Consider the following 23,326-nt stretch of genomic DNA (forward strand, 5'->3'; position numbering starts at 1 on the left):
AATGTTAGGAATTTAGAAAATTAACATGAATGACAATTCCTGCTTTTAAAGAACTTTCAAGAGAGGAAGACATGCAAATAATTACAATAATAGCACTATTTGCCGATATATCTTTTCACCATTTCAAAGTTCTCTAAAACAGGGGCTTATCATTGTGTTCATAATATAGATGAGGAAACTGAAGAACAAAAATGTTAAATATCTTGCTCAACATCACACAGTAAATGACAACTGCATCTTGAAACTCGTTCTGTATTCTGAAGACAGTGTGCTCTAAAAGAGGAATGATCTTAGCACTATAGCTAATACTTGAGGTGACTGGGGAGCATTTTCAAAATAGAATATTTGAGCTGAATCATTAAAGGCCAACCAAAAGTTAGCCAGGGAAAGTTTGAGAATTCAAAGGGAAAGCACTAAAAAAAGACAGGATGTAAGAGTATTTGAGGAAGAAAAAGAAACTTGGTATAACTGGGAAATAAACAGGTAATGTAAATAGGAACTTATGGTGAATGTTACGCCAAGGAGCAATGGTAATCACTGAGAAATCAAAATAACCATTTTGCCCTCTCTGCTCCTCTGCAGCTGTGAGAACTGCTGGAGATCATACAATAGAATGTGTCAGAAACATAAATGGGCTCCCCACATATGCTGAACTCTGAGGCCAGCCTAGCCAGCTCTTCCTGAATTCGCTCTAATCTTCCTCTCCCATTCTCCATGCTGCTGCTGCTAAGTCGCTTCAGTCATGTCCGACTCTGTGTGACCCCATAGACGGCAGCCCACCAGGCTCCTCTGTCCCTGGGATTCTCCAGGCAAGAACACTGGAGTGGGCTGCCATTGCCTTCTCCAATGCGTGAAAGTGAAAAGTGAAAGTGACATCGCTCAATCATGTCCGACTCTTCATGACCCCATGGACACAGCCCACCAGGCTTCTCCGTCCATGGGATTTTCCAGGCAAGAGTACTGGAGTGGGGTGCCATCGCCAAATCTTAATTCTTCTCAGGCCTCCTGCCTTACCACCTCCTTAGCTCCTTCTCAGCAGAAGACCTTGCTTTTTACGTGACAGAAGGAGCACAAGATCACCTGCAGCACACTCTCATCTTCCTGGGTCACTGTACTACCCATGGGGTGGGGAGGGAGAGTACTGCTGCTGCTGCTGCTAAGTCGCTTCAGTCGTGTCTGACTCTGCACGACCCCATAGACGGCAGCCCACCAGGCTCCCCCGTCCCTGGGATTCTCCAGGCAAGAACACTGGAGTGGGTTGCCATTTCCTTCTCCAATGCATGAAAGTGAAAAGTGAAAGTGACATCGCTCACTCATGTCCGACTCTTCGAGACCCCATGGACTGCAGCCCACCAGGCTCCTCCGTCCATGGGATTTTCCAGGCAAGAGTACTGGAGTGGGGTGCCATTGCCTTTTCCTGAGGGAGAGTACAGTGGTGAGCAAAACGAAGCGGAGCTTACATTCTAGTGAGGGATGTCAGTGATGATGAGTGTGACAGAAAGAGTAGAGGAGACAGGGCTTGACAGGATGGGAGACGCTATCTTATGTAGCATGATGGACAGTGAGAATAGAAACCAAATGACACGTTTCTTTAGGAATGAAGTAGCAAGACCCTCCTGAAAGAGGTCACATAGTAAGTCTCATAAAGCTAAATGACTGAGGTGAGTGTGCACACCTAGGTGACCTACAGCCTAAATTGGTGTTTGCTTAGGTATGAACCTTGAGTCACCTGTTTCTGGAACACTGGGGCATACGTTATGAGCAGACCTGTGTTGTCCCCAAATTCATGCCCTAACTTCTAGTACCTCAGAATCTGACTGTATTTGGACGTAGGACCTTAAAAGAGCTGACTAAGTTAACAACTGATTGACCAGAGTCATGTTAGGTCTTTTGTAACACAAACATTTTTGACTGGCATGTTTCAATATTCACTTATATAACAAACTGCTGGCCACAGAGGTCAGTTTCTGCAAAAATCCCCCCAGTCAATAATGTGTTCAAATGAAACCTTTAGAGTGTGACCTAATCCAGTCTGAATGGTATCCTTATGAAAGGCGGAAATTTGGATACACATAGACAGACCAGGGGTGCGTGTGCACATCGGAAGAGCCACGAGGACACAGCCGGAAGGCAGGCATCTGCAAGTTAAGAAGACGGCCTCAGGAGGAGCCAGCCCTGCCGACACCTCAATCCTGGGCTTCTAGCCTCCAGAACTGACAGAAAATAAATTTCTGTTATTTCAGCCACCCACTCTGTGGTATTTTATTATGGCAACCCTAGTATACTAATTGGAGAAGGAAATGGCAACCCACTCCAGTGTTCTTGCCTGGAGAATCCCGTGGACAGAGGAGCCTGGTGGGCTGCTGTCCACAGGGTCGCAGAGTTGGATACGACTGAAGTGACTTGGCATGCATGCATGCATTGGAGAAGGAAATGGCAACCCACTCCAGTATTCGTGCCTGGAGAATCCCAGGGACAGAGGAGCCTGGTGGGCTGCCATCTATGGGGTCGCACAGAGTTGGACATAACTGAAGTGACTTAGCAGCATACTAATACCACATGTAATGAAAATTCACATTCCCAAGCCCATGCCTAAACATTATGGATCAGAATAGGATTTGGCCTTGGCAAATGCATCTTTAAAAGACCCCCTAGGAGATTCTGATACACAGTGATGGAAGGCACTCACTGCTTTCTGCACTCAGATAACATAACTGGTTGAGGAATTTCTATAGAAGTGAAAAAGGATGGGAAGGGCTACCCTCATCTGTACAGGGAAATTGTCCTCCAATTTTTTTCTATTATTACTAAGATAGCATTCAAAGTGGAGAAGGCAATGGCAACCCACTCCAGTCCTCTTGCCTGGAAAATCCCATGGATGGAGGGGCCTGGTAGGCTGCAGTCCACGGGGTCGATAAGAGTCAGGCTCGACTGAGCGACTTCACTTTCACTTTTCACTTTCATGCATTGGAGAAGGAAATGGCAACCCACTCCAATGTTCTTCCATGGAGAATCCCAGGGATGGCGGAGCCCAATGGGCTGCCATCTGTGGGGTCACACAGAGTCGGACACGACTGAAGTGACTTAGCAGCAGCACCAGCAACATTCAAAGTGAGACAATATTGGGAGCAGTGTGGATCGATGAGTACTAGGGAGTGGATGATGCTGAGACATGAGCCGCATTAAAGAAATCAGTGTGAAGTTATCTTTACAGCTACGAATGGCTTTGCAATTATAAAAAATAATTTTATGCTTCTCTGCCTCGTATATCCTTTGTTAATTAAAAATAATTACTTTTCAGTTTGGGAGTGCACAATTGAATCATTGCCATTCTTATAGTGTTTTTTAGGTTAACAAAATGTATCTTAACTTGAAAAAGAATTACAATAGTGTTTGCTTTCATAGAAGATGGTTATTAAATTCACAGCATGCTTGAAATGATAAAATTAAGGTGCCAGGAAATATAATGATAAAAATAAAACATTGTGAGCATTTTCTTGTATAAATTATATTTCCTTACAGACTTTTAATGTAGTTAATGTAGTTAAAAGTCATAAAGACATTAAGAATGTTTGCGTTTCACACTTTTAACAGGTTTATTAACTGAAATACTGTATTTCTTTGAAAAAAAAGGAATGTAAGTCACCTGCCCAAGATAAAACACAATTAAATTTAACTCTACTTACTATCAAGCTGTTAAGTTTTATTAAAACAAAAAAATATTGTGACAATATCCAAACCTAAATGCTAAAATGTAGTGCTGCCTTACAAAGTAGGATTTAACTTATAAGTAGACTTAATTTCTACTGTGCTGTTTAAATTGTAACAGAAAAATAAGATGAAATTTGGCTGAAAGAAGTAATGTACCTTGAATACTATGACAAAGAGAAAAGAAAGTGAAGTCGCTCATGTTTGTGTCTGAGTCTTTGCAACCACATGGACTGTAACCTACCAGACTCCTCCATCCATGGAATTTTCCAGGCAAGAGTACTGGAGTGAGTGGGGAGGGGGGTGGGAGGGGAGTTCATGTTTGGGAACGCATGTACACCTGTGGTGGATTCATGTCAATCTATGCCAAAACCAATACAGAATTGTAATGTAAAAATTAAAATAAATAAATAAATTAAAAAAAAAAAAAAAGTACTGGAGTGGGTTGCCATTTCCTTCTCCAGGGCATCTTCCTGTGAATACTATGAGATTCTTAGTATTCTTCTATTACAAATATTATCCTTTTTTTCATATTACTAAAATGCTGTTTAAATTAATATAACTAACGAAGAAAGATGATTTTGGTCTGTCTAAGCATTGTTAGTAAATATCTAATAATTCTTAGTGAAAACCTAATATATAATAATTGATACCTTCGAAAAGCATCTATGGGATAAATGTTTTCCTATCCTTACTATAAAAAATATATATATTCTGTTGCAAAATAAAGCACTTTGAAGCTTTCGAAATACAACAGAAAAATTATTTCACCAAGAATTCTATTCCTGGGTTGTAACAGAGCCTATTTTATATTTTTATATTTGTATTTATATATTATGTTTTCATATTGCAGTTTATGGGTTTCAAAGTACTTTTCACTCAATTAGATTTTCAGTGAAACCTTGGAAAGTTGTTAGGGCTGCATACTTATCCTATTTACATATGAAAAAGCTGAGTCTCACAGAGGTTAAAGGTACTTGTGCAAGGTCTTTCACGAAGTTGGCAGCAAAGGTAAGGGTGGAAGTCTGTACCCTTGCCACATCAGCCTGCCTTTTGTTGCCTCCCTTGTTCTCTGTAATGAATGTTGCCATTACAGTCAATTCGCTGATTAAATGTCCCAGTGTACTAAGCCATCTTCTCTAAGGGACTTAGTCATTTGCAGATTTTGGTATGTAGGAAGTTTCTCGGAACAACTGTGGTGGAATGGCAGGAAATCAAAGGATACTGAGTCAATATAGATACAAGCTAAATTAATTTTCCTCTTTAATGACAGACTAATATAAGATTCAGGCTTCCCTGGTGGCTCAGTGGTAAAGAATCTGCCTGCCAACGCAAGAGATGTAGGTTCAATCCCTGGGTCAGGAAGATCCCCTGATCCAAGAGAAGGAAATGGCAGCCAACTCCAGAATTCTTGGCCTGGAGAATCTCAGTGACAGAGGAGCCTGGCGGGTTATGGTCCATAGGATTTGGCCACTAAACAAGAAAAGATTTAAGTGAATTCTAAAGTATGGCATTATAAAATTAAATCTTTGTTACCATGAATTGAAGAACAGTGTACAAAGTAACAGTTAATGACAGAGATGAAGTAAGTAAAACTGATTTATTTTCCCCTTCTGTTTCCTGGGCCCCAAAGATAGGACAACTACATTGTAAAAAATAACAAAACCAAAAACTTAACTTGCAAAAATCCTGAAAAATACAGAAGGTGAAAAAAGAAAAAAAGTTACTCTAAACTCACTATTCTGGGATAACTTCTGTGAACATTTTTACATAGACTTTTCTCCTAATTGTTTTACCAATACATATTTTTACATAGTTGAGGTCATATAATTTACAGTTTTTTTCCATCAAAGATAGTTAACATAAAAAGTACACTCCCAGTTATTATATAATCTTTATAATCAATATTGAAAGCTGCTGTGGATGATTTCATTTTGTGAATGTGTAAGAGTTCGCTAAATCTTTCCTATACCATTATTGTTAACATAGATCCATACACATTTTACTGCATCTATGAAAAATATTTTCTAAACTTTGAATAATTTCCCTAGTAGAGATATCCAAAAATGGAGTTATTTAGCCAAAATGTATGAAAGTTTAGTCTCTGAAGATATACTAATAGATTATTTTCTGAAAAAACAATTTTCATTCTTATCAGTAGAATATGAAAAAATGTCATTTCACCTTAAAAAATACATAGGTCCATGATATTCTTATATTCTTTTTTCCAAAGGAGAAATATTTTGTTATTTTTCTTTGATTATTAAAGTAATAAACATTGCAAAAAAGTTTAGATTATACAAAAAGGTTTTAGAAAGTGAAATCTACATCTAAGCTACTGTCCTTACTTAATTAAACATGATAAACTATTTTTTAAAATTTTGGCTGCACTCCATGACATTCAGGGATCTTAGTTCCTCCCCACCTGCCAACTATGGATTGAATCTGTACCTTCCGCATTGGAAGCACAGAATATTAAGCACTGGACCACCAGGGAAGTCATTAATGTCAACTGGCAAAAATCTATATCACCATTTTTGATAGGTAGAGAGTATTCCATTGTATGAACATACCATAATTTATGTAATCAGTCCTTACAATATGGAAGACATTGTTTCAAGTTTTTTAAAAATTATAAACAAAACTGAATCTGCTGTAAAATTATATCACCAAGGGCAGACCGATTAGTTTCTCAAAGTCTTACTCTCCTAACCTGGTAAACTTCAAGTGAGTTAATGTATAAGCAGCTAAAATAAACTATATTATAGAGCTGCCCAAGACTCAATTTTACCCCAGTTGCAATATTAAATGGTGTGTAGCAAACTGGAAATCCTATGACTTGGGAGTACATATTAGTTTTCTCTTTTTTCCTATTTCTTTATTATTATTATGATTTTTTTTTTACTTTACAATATTGTTATTGGTTCTGCCACACATCAACATGAATCTGCCACAGGCGTACTTGTGTTCCCCATCCTGAACCCCCCTCCCACCTCCCTCCCCGTACCATCCCTCTGGGTCATCCCAGTGCACCAGCCCCAAGCATCCTGTATCGAACCTGGACTGGTGATTCATTTCTTATATGATATTATACATGTTTCCATGACATCCCCAAATCATCCTACCCTCTCCCTCTCTCACAGAGTCAAAAGACTGCTATACATCTGTGTCTCTTTTGCTGTCTCACAAAGAGGGTTATCATTACCATCTTTCTAAATTCCATATATATATGCGTTAGTATACTGTTTTTGTGTTTTTCTTTCTGGCTTACTTCACTCTGTATAATCGGCTCCAGTTTCATCCACCTTATTAGAACTGATTCAAATGTATTCTTTTTAATGGCTGAGTAATACTCCATTGTGTATATGTACCACAGCTTTCTTATCCATTCGTCTGCTGATGGACATCTAGGTTGCTTCCATGTCCCAGCTATTATCAACAGTGCTGCGATGAACATTGGGGTACACGTGTCTCTTGCACTTCTGGTTTCCTCGGTGTGTATGCCCAGCAGTGGGATTGCTGGGTCATACATATTAGTTTTCTATTGCTACTATAAAAAATGATCACAAATAGTGTTGTGCTAAATTGCTTCAGTCGTGTCTGACCCTTTGTGATCCTATGGACCATAGCCCACCAGGTTCCTCTGTCCATGAGATTATCCAGGCAAGAGTACTGGAGTGATGTGCTGTACCCTCCTTCAGGAGACCTTCCCAACCCACGGGTTGAACCTGTGACTCTTACATCTCCTGCATTTGCAGGCAGGTTCTTTACCACTGGTGCCACAAAAACAGATTTATTGTCTGAGAGTTCTGAAGGTCAGCTGTCTAAAGTCATCTGCAGGACTGAGTTTCTTACAGAAGCTGTAGGGGAGAATCCATTTGCTTGTCTTTCCCAGCTTCTATATGCTGCCTGCATTCCTTGACTTATGGCCCATGTCGCTGTGACCTCTGCTCCCGGAGTCATATTTCTCTCTCTCTGATACTCCCGTTCCTCTCTTATGAAGACCCCTGTGAATACATTGGGCCCAGTAGATAACATCCCCATCTCAAGATTTTTAACTTAACCATATTAGCAAAGTCCTTTTTCCATGAAAAGTAGTATCAGTTCACTTGCTCAGTGAGTGTCTGACTCTTTGCGACCCCATGGACTGCAGCATGCCAGGCCTCCCTGTCCGTCACCAACTCCCAGAATTTACTCAAACTCATGCCCATTGAGTTGGTGATGCCATCCAACCATCTCATCTTCTGTCGTCCCCTCCACCTCCCGCCTTCAATCTTTCCCAGCATCAGGGTCTTTACTAATGACTCAGCTCTTTGCATCAGGTGGCCAAAGTATTGGAGCTTCAGCTTCAGCATCAGTAATATATTCACAGATTTCAGGGACTGGGGTTTGGCTCTTTTATTCTATCTACACAAAGCAGTTATCTAAATTTGAGTCTGTGTTCCTTCACTTAAGAATTTGGAATTACTTAATTCATATGAACCTGCCAAGTTGCTTCAGTGGACCAGGGTAAAATTGGGTCTTAGGCAACTCTATAATATAGTTTTTTTTTTTTAGCTGCTTATAAATTAACTCATTTGAAGTTTACCAGGTTAGGAAAACAAGTCTTTGCAATCCCAAGGACTGTAACCCACCAGGCTACGCTGTCCATCAGATTTTCAGGCAAGAATATTGGAGTGGTTTGCCATGCCTTCCTCTAGGGGATCTTCCCGATGCAGGGATCAAACCCATGTCTCTTATATCTCCTTCATTGACAGGTGGGTTCTTTATAACTGGCACCACCTGGGAAATCCTGCGTCATCTTCTAATCTGTAAAATAAAGCAAAGAATATTTTCCGTCTAGGGTGGTGATGAGGATAATTAAATCATATGTGATGTCTTCAGTTTAATGCCAAACGTTTAAAAGAACACTTAGAACAGTAACTGGCACACAGGAAAAATCTAGAGCTTAGTAATCATAATACAATTACTGAGACCAATGAGTTGCATTATTATTATCTTTATCTGTATCTTGAACCTACTTGAGACTGACAGGTGAGGAAATCTCTGATCTATCTTTAGCATTTGTTTCATCAACTTTCTGTTTTCTCTTTTAGTTTTCAACTGTTTTTGGGGAAAAGCACTGAATATATATTTATATTTTAAATATATTCTGAACAGTTCAGTGGTTATTTAAATTAATATTTGTCTTTTTCCTCCAAAGACTGTGAGAATATGAGAATATAGCAACAAAATGCAATTATATGAAATTATTTATTCAGCTGTACACATTTTTTTCCTACTAGATTCATTCATAGTAGCTGAAGCTAGGACCTCCAAGTGCATATTAATTTGGTGTCCTGAAATTGTAGGGAAAATGTATCTATGTGCATTTTTCTGTTACCACTTTCCTTCAATATCTGAAGAACCCATTATTCCAAAGAGAAAAGAGCCTCCTAAACTGATTTTTTTCATCTTAATAATTTTAATTTTAAGGTAAGAGTCGGACACGACTGAGCAACTGAACTGGAACTGGAACTGGAATCTTTTCTCTACTTTGTTGCATATTCCTTATAGCCTTGTTATGCAATGTGTGATCTATGGATGAGCAGCATTAACTGGAAACTCATTAGAAATGAAAACTCTCAGGACCCATCTCAGACCAACTAAATCAGGATCTGTTTTTTGTTTTTTCCTAACAAGATCTCCATCTGATTCTATGCAAATTTAACTATTGAGAACCATTACCTTCCAGTAAAATCAGAAGATACAATCATGCAAAATAAATTAAAGCATAAAATGTGCCAATAATGCCATCTAACTAATGGAAAACCTTGTTAACATTTTGGCATATACTAATTTCCAAAAAAACCACGCCAAGCATATTGTTTGTGACCCATTCTTTCTCTATTGCATTGTGAACATGTTAACATAATTTAAAAAATTTTAAATTTAATTTTGCAGTGAAGTATAGTTAATTTACAGTAATTTGTTAGTTTCTGGTGTACAGCAAAGTATATATGTAGTTATAAAGTATATATAGTTATATATATACATGTTGCTGTTGTTTAGCTGCTAAGTTTGGAGAAGGCAATGGCACCCCACTCCAGTACTCTTGCCTGGAAAATCCCATGGGCGGCAGAGCCTGGTAGGCTGCAGTCCATGGGGTCACTAAGAATCAGACTCGGCTGAGCGACTTCACTTTCACTTTTCACTTTCATGCATTGGAGAAGGAAATGGCAACCCACTCCAGTGTTCTTGCCTGGAGAATCCCAGGGGTGGGTGAGCCTGGTGGGCTTCCATCTATGGGCTTGCACAGAGTCGGACACCACTGAAGCGACTTAGCAGCAGCAGCAGCAGCAGCTGCTAAGTTGTGTTCGACTCTTGCAGCTCCATGGACTGTAGCCCCCCAGGTTCTTCCGTTCATGGGATTTCTCATGTGAGAAATGGAGTGTTTCCCGCCACATCAGTGAACAAGGATGTCACAGTCATCAGCGACTCCATCCCTTCAGGGCACTACAGGAAAAGACCTGCACCATCTGGCAGCCATTAGGCTGCAGCCAGGCCCTACAGTGAGCACTGAGGTACTCAGGATATGAAAAAACACAGAATACCTGCCTCAGGATAGCTAAGATGCGTATGAAAGCAATGGTTTCAGTGAGCCCAGACTCTTGCATCTTCCCAAACATAGAAAAATGCTAAATTCTTTAACGTGGGATATCTGGTTTTCTTTAATTCACGAAAATACTTTTGATGTTCAGATTGCCTGCACTTTATTGCAAACTTCTAGTGAACTCCGGGAGCTGGTGATGGACAGGGAGGCCTGGCGTGCTGCAATTCATGGGGTCGCAGAGTCGGACACGACTGAGCGACTGAACTGAACTGAACCACTCCACCACCCCACCTCCTCCAAGCAGTTCTCTCAGGGCTACTTGAGATGCTCCCTCCCAGCCTTAAGTCCTAAAAATTTCGGCCAAATAAAAAGTGACTCTCAACTTCAGACTGGGACTATTTTTTAATTCAACATAGGCAAGAATACTGGAAAGGGTAGCCATTTCCTTCTCCAGGGCATCTTCCCGCCCCAGGGATTGAACCTGCACCACCTGCATTGGCAGGCGGCTGCTTTACCACTGAGCCACAGGGAAGCCTATACCTCTACATACCCATTCTTTCTCAGATTATTTTTCAACATAATTTTTAATGTTTGCATTGTATTGACAATTTGTATTATACATGCATCTGTCATGATTTAATCATTCCTTTTCTTGGTGGTCATTTAGGTACTTTTTAAATATTTTTACTTTGAAAAACAGCTCTTGGGTGATGAACATCCTTGTAATGCAAGGCTTGTATTTGTCTGATTCAAATCATAACACTGCTACTTACTAGCTGTGTGAACTTTCACAGGTTACTTGAGCTCTCCTTGCTTTGGCTTCTTCATTTGTAAAGTCGGCACAGTAAAAAGCATCTCATACGGTTGTTTTAAGGATTTAAATATATGATTCACCTGAAGATCTTAGAACTGTATCTGGCACATTCTAAATGATTGTTATCCATCTTTAAAAAAATTATTATTATTAATCTTTATGAACACGGGACTATTTCCTTACAATTTTTTTTTCTAAATGTAAGAATACTTAGGTCACTAAGCTAGTTAATAGCAGAGGCAAAGATAACTGGATTTATCTCATTTTAATCGCCTCCCCCCCTCCTCATCGTTCTGGACTAAAGTGCCCACCAAGCAAGTGTATGACCTTAAAAAATAAATATACGTGAGAGGGTTGACCGCTGAGAGTAGGATTATTTTAAATCTTTTCTCTTTAGACAGATCTGTAAAACAGTGCAGTTTGGCAGCTGATATCCATAATAAGAAAGGGGAAATTATTTTGATTTAAGCTTCAATCAACCCAGGAAACAACCGATTTTTCTGGGAGCAGGGCAGAGCGAATCTATGGTTTCCATGGTTACAGATCGCGCTGCGACCGGGGTCCCAGCTCCCATACTGCGCAAGCGCACAGAGCTGCCTTAGATGCCCGGCGCCTTTGGTTTCGAAGAGAAAGCTCCTCCCCCTCCTTTCTCCGTTCTCCTATCATCTTTTCCCTTTGCCTAGTCCACGCGCTCCGGTGTCCGTGACGCAGTATTCACGCGCCCGTGTCGTTGAGAGCCGCGACGCTGAACATGGCGCGTTCCTAGAAGCCGCTTTCGGCATCAGTAGGCGGCGGCGTGTGGACTGGAAGCGTGGGGCGCAGAAGCAGCTAGACGCCGCTTCGTGTTGGGGCGTGGAAGCGAGAGAGACCGACTATTCCGGACCGAACCAAATAGTGAGGCCCCGGCTTGAGAGCCTCAGAGCGCGCGCCTGTGGAAGGGAGCAGTGGGCTGGGCAGCGGAGACCTGAGAGGCGAGGGAAGAACGTGTGGCTGTTGGGAGGCCAGGCATAGCAGTAGCGAGAAGAGGGCGGCCTGCAGGCTTGGCTCTCTGTTACTTTAAGGACCCCTGGGAGCTCGAGGTTGCCCCAGTAAGCCTGGCAGCGGGAAGCATGATCGCGGAGGAATCAGGGTCCGGGGAAGCAAGGACTGGGTGTCAAAATGAGGACGTAGGATGCTCACTGTGGCTGCGGTTGCGGGTTAGGGTGGTGCATTTGCCCTTGGGGGATAGGTGGTGCTAATTTGCAGAGATCGTGGTCGTCTTTAGTATAAAATCCTTGTATGTTTTTGCGTATTGCATCCACGACATTGCTGCTAATAGCAATGCTGTGAAAGCTTTAATTGACTATTAGATCCTTGCTTGCCATTAGAGAAAAAGTGAAGGAAGTTATATATTTTCATAGAGGACCTACTTGCTAAGGTATGGCCGCCAGTGCTTGAGCCCAGCTTCTTCTGCAGCTTTTGAGGGTATTTGTGATTCAGCAATACTATATTGAGGCCCATTGCATCCATCATTTTTCTTTATCCTTTTGTGAACGTGGTGGTGAAAGAGGGCAGTATTATCTTTTCAGATTAACTTGACTACATAGGTAGGATTGCTGTATTGCCTCCTGGAGCCAAGATTGCAATTGACATCTCCCCTCCCCACCCCATTCGAACTAGCTCAGTTGTAGTGCGGTTGTGCCCTTGCAGTTTGTCTATTCTTCAGAATGGAATAAGGAAGAGCAGCTTTCAACCGTAATGCTTTTTATTTTTTTTCACGGATTGGGAGTTCATTCCTTCATTTTCACGTTATTTCAGACTTCTCTGTTCATTACTGAGGCTTCAGGTTAAAGGCGGTGTTATTACGACATCCTTTTCATGACATTCCCTTGCATCTTTTGTCACTAAAGAAGCTTTCTGTGAAATTAGACTGAACATCTCTCCCTATTGGTGTAATAGGATTGTGGAATTTTCCCCCTGTAACTCCTAAGACAGGGAATAGAAGGAACAGTTTAATTATAGCAGTGATTTGTGGCGATATATTACAGCCTTAGGGCAGTTGGACCGTCTCTGCCCTAGTTGCACTTCCTAAAGCAGAAGGAACTACTCAACACAAGTGAGTTTAGTTGTGATAATAATAATTGGAGGTTCTAAATAAATAGGTGAAGATTATTCAGGATCAAACCTGAATGCAAAAAATTCCTTGTAGACACTTGGCAGTTAAAGTGTACTGAAAATCTTTCTAGAGATAAGTATGTGTGTTTTTCCGGAAATGTTCATAGTTTGAGAAAGAAAATATGATTAGATAGATTTTAACCTTGTGTTGTATATATGTATGTGTGTGTGTTTGTGTTTAATCTTGGGCTTTTCCTAATTTAGTGTTATTGATGACAGTTCCTTTCTTTTCCTCTCTGCATCAAATGGGGACTGTCACTTAATTTCAGAGTGTTTTAGGAAACAGCAAGACAAATTTTGGGCAGGTGTGAATCTGGAGTGTTTTTGCTTGGTTTTCTAAATATCAGGCTGATTACAGAGAAGTCAACAGTTAAAAGCTTTGTAGAACTTGAGCTGGAACAGTGTTCTACCCTTGCTGCTCAAAATGTGGTGTATGGCATGACCTGAAAGTTTGTTAGACGTGCACACTCTCCAGCTTAACCCAGACCTACTGAATCAGAATCTGCATTTTAACAAGCTTTCCAGATGATTTGAATGTACATTATAGCCTGAGGCACACTGCATTCATTGGTTGGTGAAAGTTGAAGACCAAGGTCATGCACAAACCTGCATAAAAATTATAGCACTTTTTATTTTTAATCTGAGATGATCTTATGCTGGATATCAAGTCTGATTTGTCTGGTTGAAGCAGCTAAAGGCCCAGCAGTGCTAAGTGACGTACATAAGGTCACATATTATCTAAATTTTTAACTCAGGTTCTGATTCACTATAATGCATTTCTTTTGCTAGTTACCGCTAGAGTTCACCTTATCAAAACAGAACTAAAGCATTCATGAATGAAAGCTAGGTATTCATTCAATAACAAACATTTATTGACTAATGGAAAGGCAGCCTACTAATCCTGGATGTCTTTAGTAATTACTCATGTCTCCCATGGTGGTTACTAGCCCACCACCTCCTTCCTTCCTTACTCTTTCCTGGATAATCTTGGTCTCTGCTTCACAGAGGAATTGCTGGGAAATCATTGCTTTTGCCCTCTTCACCCACGTACTCGTCACCTTTATCTGTTCATTTCTAATTGTGCTCTGGATTTTTTTTTTTTTCCCTCAGGGACAGTGTTTACTTAATGTATTAGTTTGCTAGGGCTGACATAACAAAAAACAGAGACTGGGTAGCTTAAACAACAGAAATTTATTTTCTCACAGTTCTGGAGGCTGGAAACCCAAGACCAAGGTTAGTGCAGAATTGATTTCTTCTGAGGCCTCTCTCCTTGCATTACATATGACCACATTTTTGCCTCTTTACATGGCTGAACCTTTGAGCACTAGAACCTCTAGTGTCTCTTTTTCTCTTTAAAACACCAGTCACACTGGATGAGAGGCCACGCTGATAGCCTCACTTAATCACATCTTCAAATGTGATACTGAGGGTTAGGGCTCCAACATATGAATTTTGGGGAATACAGTCCATAACAGTTGGTTATCCATTTTACTCTCAACTGGTTCTAACTTATTAGGATTTAAATGTATTGCACTCATCTTAAATATACGCTTTTCACTCTAGATTCCTCTTCAGTTTTATCTGTAATAATTTTTTTTAAGTTTCTTGAGCTGTCTATATTCATTTTCTCCACCTTCCTGTTACTTATTTACTTATTTTTCAATGTGTTGAAGGCTGCCATCTGTTGCCGTCACTGAGTTTGATGGGGCGATGGTCACTATTGATCTCTTTAGTCTGAAATCTAATGGAATCTTGTAAATCTTTTGACATTTTGACTGATTGTCCCCTTGAAATTCTCTTACATTTCTGTGCCACTGTAGTCTCCTTACGTCCCTTCTATATCTTGGTCAGTCTTTCCTTCGTATATTTTCTCTCCTCTCTGGCCACTTTAAACATTCATTTCACTCTGGGGTACTGTCTTCTGCCTCTCTGCCTACTCTATTTGAAGGATTTCATCTGTTATGACTTCAACTTCTGTCCTTATTTTGATAATTCCCAAATTTCTGTTTAGCATAAGCATACATCACTCTGAAGCACCGACACACTGTGGTTGTTGTAAGACACCTTAAACTCATGTCAAAAAAACCTATGTATCTCACCCTTTCTGAAGTTGCTTCCCTTCCTCTTGTGATTCTTGTGTACAACTCATCACTCAGTTGGAGACACCCAGAATCTTAACTCTTCCCTGTTACTATGTTGGTGTGCTAACATTCCCTCACTTTCCTATATACTAATTAACCAAATCTTGTTTTGTCTCTTTCATCTACTTTTTCTCTGTGGCTAACACCTTGGTTCAGATTATCAGTATTATCTGGCCTTCCCTGTAAACCTTCTAAAAAATTTCCTTGCTTCTGACAGTGCACCACCCCTCTGTACCCTTTCTTTTTCTGTAGGTTGATTGTACTGTTATTCTGCAGTCCTTTTATGCAGGCATTCAGATAAAAATCCAAACTACCAGGTTTAGGAAATAGAGACATTGATGCTTTGGGTCTTGCTTGCTTTTTGCTTTCACCTTCTGTTATTTCCTGCCTCACATTCTTTTGTCATGCTGAATTGTTTACAGTTCTTCAGAAGTGTTTGGATGTTTTTTTAAATTTGAGATGTTTGTGTGTTGTGTGTCTTCTGCCTCAAACATACTCATCTCCTGTCTGACGAATACCCGTGAGTGCTCATCTGGATAACTTCTACTCAGCACAAATGCGGCCGTGCTCTCTGGGAAGCCTTCCCCAGCGTTCCTAGGGTGAGTTAGGTCTTCTGAGTGTTCTTCAATAACAGCTTAGTATAGCTTTTATAATATCTTTTGTAATTGTCTTTTTTCCTCTCTAGACTTGAATGCAAGGGCTCTCTTATTTATTTCTCAGAGTAGTTCCTGCTTTATTGCTGAATACCGTGAATGGAATTTGAATAATCAGAAAGTTGAAAAAAATGTGAATATTACATATTCTGGAGGTTAGACTGAGTGAGTTTGAAACGTCAAAGACTACACAGCTGTACACAGAGATTGGGATTTAGTCATTGGATTCATTTATTTAACAAATATTTATTCATCATTCTCTTTTGCTCCCGATACTACTTCTAGATTCTGGTGACGTACCTTTGAACAAGTCGAAGTCCCTGGTCTCTAGATCTTAGTTTATAATCGGGATTCTGGACAATAAAATCATATATATTAGAATATCAGACAGTTAAAAATATTAAAATGGAAGATTAGAAAATGGAAGGATATTCAGATTAGAGAGTTTCTTGATTGAAGGGAAAGCTATTTTATATTTTAGATTAGGCAGTCAAGGAAGACTTATTTGATTAGTTGACAGTTTGAGCAGAAACTGGATTGAAGCTAAACAGCAAGACATGTTGATAGCTAGAGGCAAGAATTTTCCAGCCAGAGGAACACATTCTACAGGGGGAAGATAAGATACATTTTATGTAAATCCATTCCATTAAAGAGGGGTAGTGTATTGTCTCTAGCTCTTACTGTAGACAATGCCAAGACAGATACCCTTATCCTTTTCTCTTTCTTGTATCCCTATGCAGGAGTTTCTTTAGTTAGAGTATCAAGTGTGGAACTGCTGGGCATAGGATATTACCTGATTATAGGATACATAACACACACACACACACACCCCACACACAGACACATTTCACTCCTAATGGCAAGATTGCTCTCTGAAGTATCTTTACTAATGTATACTCCTAGCAGCAGTGCTTAAAGGTTTCTGTTTACATACATTCTGGCAAGACTGAATATTTTCAGACTTTGTAATTTTTGCCAGTCTGATGATTATAAAGTAATATCTCAATTTTTAAAAAATTCCTCATAGCCGGTGAGGCTGTCTGTCCCGATACTTATTGACCATTTGACTTTTCCCATCTGTGAATTGTCTCTATATATCCTTCATCCTGTTTTTTATTTCTTGCTATTTACAGACATTCCATATATATTCTATATAGTAATCCTTTATCTTCTTAGTCATTTACAATTTCTTCTTCTAATATTAAGCTTTTTAACTTGTGTTTTCATTGACTGTTAATTTTGCTTTTCAGTTTTGCTGTAATATTTATCAGGAAGATAAACTATAGTCTTTATTGTCTTTTGGTTCTCAAGTCTAAAGATTTTTTAAAAAACAGTTAATTTCACTTGGTATTTGACAGTCCAATTAAAAGAAAAAAATTGCGTGATCAATAGAGAGTATGGGGTTGTGATGGGAGGCTTGAATTCTAAATTCCCAGAAATGTCACTAATTTGCCTGTGACCATACTGGATTCACAGTTTATCTCTTTTACCTTTTGAATGCAGTTTCTTGGCCAGTAAAACAGAATGCTTAAATTAGATATATTTACTGTGAGAGAAGTGGCATGGATGGCTCCAAGGTGATAGGAAATTATTTTAATGATGCAAAATATTATCTTAGTGATGAAATGTAAAACAGTTGTTAATTCTGAAGATGCTACTGGGCATACAGCCTATACATGTTTTAATGAATGAATTTTTATAAATACAAATGACTCTTCGGGCGAAACTGTCACAACAAGATTATGAGATTTTTCTAAGACGAATCATACGATATCCTGGATCAGTAATTGGAAACTACTAGTCAAAGATACATATATTTGTAGAGGACTGATGATCCCTTAACAGTTAGCAAAAAGTTTTGACTAAAATTTGGTCAGTTATGGCCTATTAAATTTGGGCAGTGCTACCCACTCCAGTATTCTTGCCTGGAAAATCTCATGGATGGAGCCTGGTAGGCTACAGTCCATAGGGTCGCAAAGAGTCAGACACGACTGAGCGACTTCCCTTCACTTCATTACTCCCAAAGAACAGTATCTTGTCCAGAATCACACTTACAGTTTTTCTTACAGTTTTTCCTTCTCATTTCTTTGGCATCAGACAAGGAACTTTAAAACCGGGAAGCATAATTGCTGTTCTTTAGTCGTCTTTATACAAGTGTGTGTCTTTTCTTTTCACCTAGAGAGATGTCACAGAAGGTGGTGGTGGCACTAGCTGGGGCCTCGCTGCTCAGCGTTGCCTTGGTGGGTGTCCCTGTTGTTTAGGGAAAGTTCCTTAACTTTTCTTATGAGGATGTGTTCAGTCATGGGGACTCCCATGTATACCAAACAGGCAAATGACTTCCTGATGCTTTTCAGTGCCATTTTACTAAAAACTCCCAGTCCAGCACAATATGTGGGTTTATTGGATAGGACTTCTCTCACAGCTGCATCCTGGCACTGTATACTGCCTTTTTACATACTATATAGGTTACACATTTATTTCTGTGTCTCTACCCACTAGAATATACTCTTCATGAGAACAGAGGTGTTTTTTTTTTTTGGCCTTTTTAGTGCATTGTTGTGTCCTAAGTGCCTAGAATAATGTCTCTCATTTGCAGGTATTCAATAAATATTTGAATGAATGAATGTGGAAAAGTCTAATGGTAAGCCAGCAAGTATGAGAAACCTGAAAAAGAGCACAGGATTAGAACAAAGGATGTTAGATATTCCCAGTGAAGAGCATTGTTAACGTTTATTGGCTCAATGTGCCCCATTTCAGTAGCTGACGATACTCAGTGAACTGTTTGTTCCTTTATTCCTTCATTTGTATTTTAGCCCTTCAGCAGACTGTTTACCTTTGTAGTGCCTTTTATAGACATTTCTCTCTCTACTGTGATGTAATTCCTATACTTCCAGAAATGTTGCTTCTTTCACCTCTTTTTCACCTTTTCTGAAAGCCTGCCTTCCACTCTTAGAAATTGCAATCACATTATTGCCTTCAGTTCCTCAAACATTTACTGAGCATTCACTCTATCTTTGACACATTATACAGGTGCAGGCAGGCATAGATGAATAAGACACAGTTCTTGCCTTTACGCAGCTCCTAGTTTTGAAGGTGGGACTCAATTTAACAAGGAAATAGACGTAGTAATAGAAGTATGTTCTGTAAGCAAGAAGGGTGTGGAAGACGGGGCACTTTCAGTTTCAGATCCCAGGGCGGGTGTTGTCAGGAGCGAGCCGTAGCTTTCATATTCTCTGTATCGTGGTCCATTAGCTGCCATTTAAAAACATGCAGAAAAGTAGGAATTGTCTGGTGAACCCTTATCTACTCATCACCCAGGTTTCACAGTTATCAGCTCATGATCAGTCTTATTTCGTCTTACCTACTTCCCCTCTAACTGTGTTGGTTGTGCTATCTAGAAGCTTGGTCAGATTCAAATTTAACTATTAATTTTTGGGCAAACTGCTTTAAGATTTTGGTTTCTCGCAGTAATAAAAATATGCATTTCTTTAAGCTTTTTGGTATGATTACTTTTCTATTTTCATTATGTTAGAACTCTTCCCCTAGTTTTCACAGAAATTCATTTTTTCCTTCTCTTTGATACATCTTTGACTAGTTTGCCTTTGACCCCCGGCAGTTTAGCAATTTTGTAATGTTTCCTATCTATAATTCCTCCAGAATATGTTTTCTGCCTTCTGTTTTTCTTTTCATAGACTTGAACTGTAGATCATGATTTAACTTGCAGGCATTTAACTGTCTTTGAAAAAATGACATCTTCCCCTCATCTCTCTGTAGGGGATGTTCCAGTAATTTATGGTAAATACTGCATTGTTTATACATTTCACCAAAAAGGCTACTCTTCATTCAAGTTATTTGCCTAGTGCCTGTTCTTCCAGGAGGAAAACTGGAGCTTTCAAGTTATTATGTCACTCTCAATGGCTTGTATTTCGCCATTCTTCCTCTTTCTGAACATTTGTCCTGTCAAATGTGGACTACTGTAATGTTTTTCTCTTTAGGTGTTTTCATCCTGCTCCTCTTATCACTGCCTTTTCCTATTCCACAATTTCTCAGTCTTCTTTATGCTAAAACATTGTTTATGAATATTACATTTTCTTAAGTTCTATCATTTTATTTTGTATGAAGCTCAAAAACATAGCTTCGTCTTACATTTTCTTTTGGTAGAGATGAGAGTATTTTTCATGATGCAGTGTTCAAGTAAAGAAGTAGAGACGGTGGTGTAAGGAAGTTTTCCTGCCACCTTGCAGATGGTTGTCCTGGCCGGGTGGTCACTAAAGAGAATCTCAGTGTCCTTCTCTTCCCAGGTCGTTGAGGGAAAAGGATGCTTGAACATACTCTTTGGGATGTGCTACTTGCTTCTCACCATCAGGTGGCACTGCAGATTAATCAGTTTATTTTTACATCCTAGTAGGACATTGTCTGGTAAAGGAGTATGTTGATGTGGAAGCTTTCAAGGAACATGAAAAGACTTCAAAGTGGAATTAAAGATAAACACACTGTTGCTAACAAACACAAATGTATTTTCCTTTTATGTGATGAAAGCGTACAGTATATATGTATATGAAGCGTTATGTAAAGAGAAAGTAATAAATCAAACATTTTTTTTGTTAGTTTCATTTTTCTCAGTCTGTTAAATATTTTAAACTCTTGACATCACTTCATAAGAATTTTTAGAGATGAATATTTATAGTTAAAACTGGATTATAAGGCTCAAAGTCCCCTTCATGAGACGGATTGTTTTTTGGTAAACGTTGCTATCACAGATCTAGGTAAATATGGCAGAACTATTGCTTATCAACTCTTGCTACTGAAAACCAAGTTTGTAAGCTTTCTCCTGAATGTTTTGATGAGAGTGTGCTTATTGACCACATTATCTACTTGAATGTGCATATTTAATATATCGCCATGATCTCTTGGTATGTGCTTGTCAAGAGAAATACATCATGATTTGAAGCTCTTGAGTTGGAATGTTTTAGGATTACAGAAGAGAAATCAAGCAAATATTCCCATGCAAATTTAGAATAGATATAAAGTGAAAATTCTTGGCCTTAAAAAAAAAAATCGTTTTTCATCATAAAAGTGAAATGTGTAGACTGTTAAAATCCCTCTAACTTCTGGGACTACTTTAGAACAGTATTGTTTATAATTCTGTTTCTTGCTTGTCTTTATTCTTAGACATTTTTTATTTGTATAGCTTTGCTGCATATATTTCATGTAGTATTTTTTATTTGACATTATAGATTTCCTCTAATTACACAACAGACTAAAAAAGATCATTTTAAAAATTCTGATTGGTTTAGGATTTAAACTTGGATTTCTACCGCTAAGTAGTTTATAGGTCCTTTGAAACTCTTGAATAGATAGAATATTTTAGGAGTAGAGAAGAGAAAGCAAGGGAATATCTCCTCTCTTTCTTGTTACATATGTTTTATTGTATATTTTTTATCCTAAAGTAGATCAGTCTTTGACTGTCTGCATGACATCTTGTAGAGAATTTTCAGTAGATCTATAACATAAAGATATTTGGAGATATATAGAAGCATTTTGAGTCAAAACTGTCTTTACGCATACGGTACAAGGATGCTAAACAACCTATAATGCATGTATGGAGAACAGTTTTCCTGTTGAGAAACTGAAATGAATTCAAATGGTGCAGTGTGGATTTGAATGGGACTAGCATCTCTGGAACCTTCCAGATTATTGCAGAAGTCTTATGTCCTTTAATCTTGCTTTAACTTCTTAAACTATTACTCTTTCTTGCTCTTATTAACATTCCTTTTTAATACTTCAGCCACATGTTTTCATTTCTTTAGTTACTTTTGTTGGTCTCGTGCTAACTGGCATTTACATAGTTAGAGCACTTAAAAGAAAATAACAGCTTAGTTAAGATATAATGCACAGACCATATAATTCACTCACTGCAAGTATACAATTCAGTGATTTTTAGTATATACACAGAGTTGTGCAATCATCACTACAAACAATTTTAGAACATTTCATCACCTCAAATCGAAGTCACTCCACATGTTTCTCAATCCTTTTTTATTTGTGGCTTGGTAGATCCTGTCTTTGTAGCATTGAATAATATTCCATTGTCTTGATGCACCACAGTTTATTTATCCATTCACCTACTGAAGAATATCTTGATTACTTCCAAGTGTTGGCAGTTAGGAATAAAGCTGCTGTAAACCTGTGTGTGTAGGGTTTTGAGTAGATATAAAGTTTTCAGCTGCTTTGGCTAATACCATGTAATGCAATGGCTTGATTGTATAGTAAGAGTATGTTTAAGAAACCACCAGTCATCTAAAGTGGTCATACAATTTTGTACTTCCACCAGCAATGTCTGGGAGTTCCTATTGCTCCACATTCTTGCTACCTACCATTTGGCCATTCTAATAGGTGTGTAGTGTATCTCATTGACATTTTAATTTGTATTTCCCTGATAGCATATGACATGGAGCACCTTCTTATATGATTATTTTCACATGAAAAGTTATGACCAACCTAGAGAGTATATTCAAAAGCAGAGACTTGACTTTACCGACTAAGGTCGTGTAGTCAAGGCAGTGGTTTTCCCAGTGGTCATGTATGGATGTGAGAGTTGGACTGTGAAGAAGGCTGAGCGCCGAAGAATTGATGCTTTTGAACTGTGGTGTTGGAGAAGACGGTTGAGGGTCCCTTGGACTACAAGGAGATCCAACCAGTCCATTCTGAAGGAGATCAACCCTGGGATTTCTTTGGAAGGAATGATGCTAAAGCTGAAGCTCCAGTACTTTGGCCACCTCATGTGAAGAGTTGACTCATTGGAAAAGACTCTGATGCTGGGAGAGATTGGGGGCAGGAGGAGAAGGGGACGACCGAGGATGAGATGGCTGGATGGCATCACGGACTCGATGGACGTGGGTCTGAGTGAACTCCGGGAGATGGTGATGGACAGGGAGGCCTGGTGTGCTGCGATTCATGGGGTCGCAAAGAGTCAGACATGACTGAGTGACTGAACTGAACTATTGGCCCATTTTTTAATCAGACTGTTTGATTTTTTGTTGTTGAGTCTTCAGTTCGGTTCAGTTACTCAGTCATGTCCGACTCTTTGTGACCCCATGGACTGCAGCATGCATTTTGCCTTTTCTTCTTTTTTTGTTTTTGGCCATGCTACACAGCAAGCAGGATCTTAGTTCCCTGACCGGGGATTGAACCTGAGTCCCCTGCAGTGGCAGCACGGAGCCTTGTCCACTGGACTGCCAGCTAGTCCTGTTCAGTTCAGTCA

At 39.3% G+C, this 23,326-nt stretch overlaps 1 protein-coding gene across 1 annotated transcript in view; it reads left to right on the plus strand.

Moving 5' to 3' along the window:
- The first annotated feature begins 11,832 nt into the window (after positions 1 to 11,832).
- The window catches only part of IPO11 (importin 11), a 196,238-nt gene continuing 184,744 nt past the window's right edge, over positions 11,833 to 23,326 (plus strand). The window contains exon 1 of the mRNA XM_040262582.1: positions 11,833 to 12,008. The gene's annotated coding sequence lies outside the window, so the exon portion shown is untranslated. The remainder of the gene's footprint in view (positions 12,009 to 23,326) is intronic.

This window comes from Oryx dammah, unplaced genomic scaffold, assembly GCF_014754425.2.
Source record: "Oryx dammah isolate SB20612 unplaced genomic scaffold, SCBI_Odam_1.1 HiC_scaffold_20, whole genome shotgun sequence".
Classification (NCBI taxonomy): domain Eukaryota; kingdom Metazoa; phylum Chordata; class Mammalia; order Artiodactyla; family Bovidae; genus Oryx; species Oryx dammah.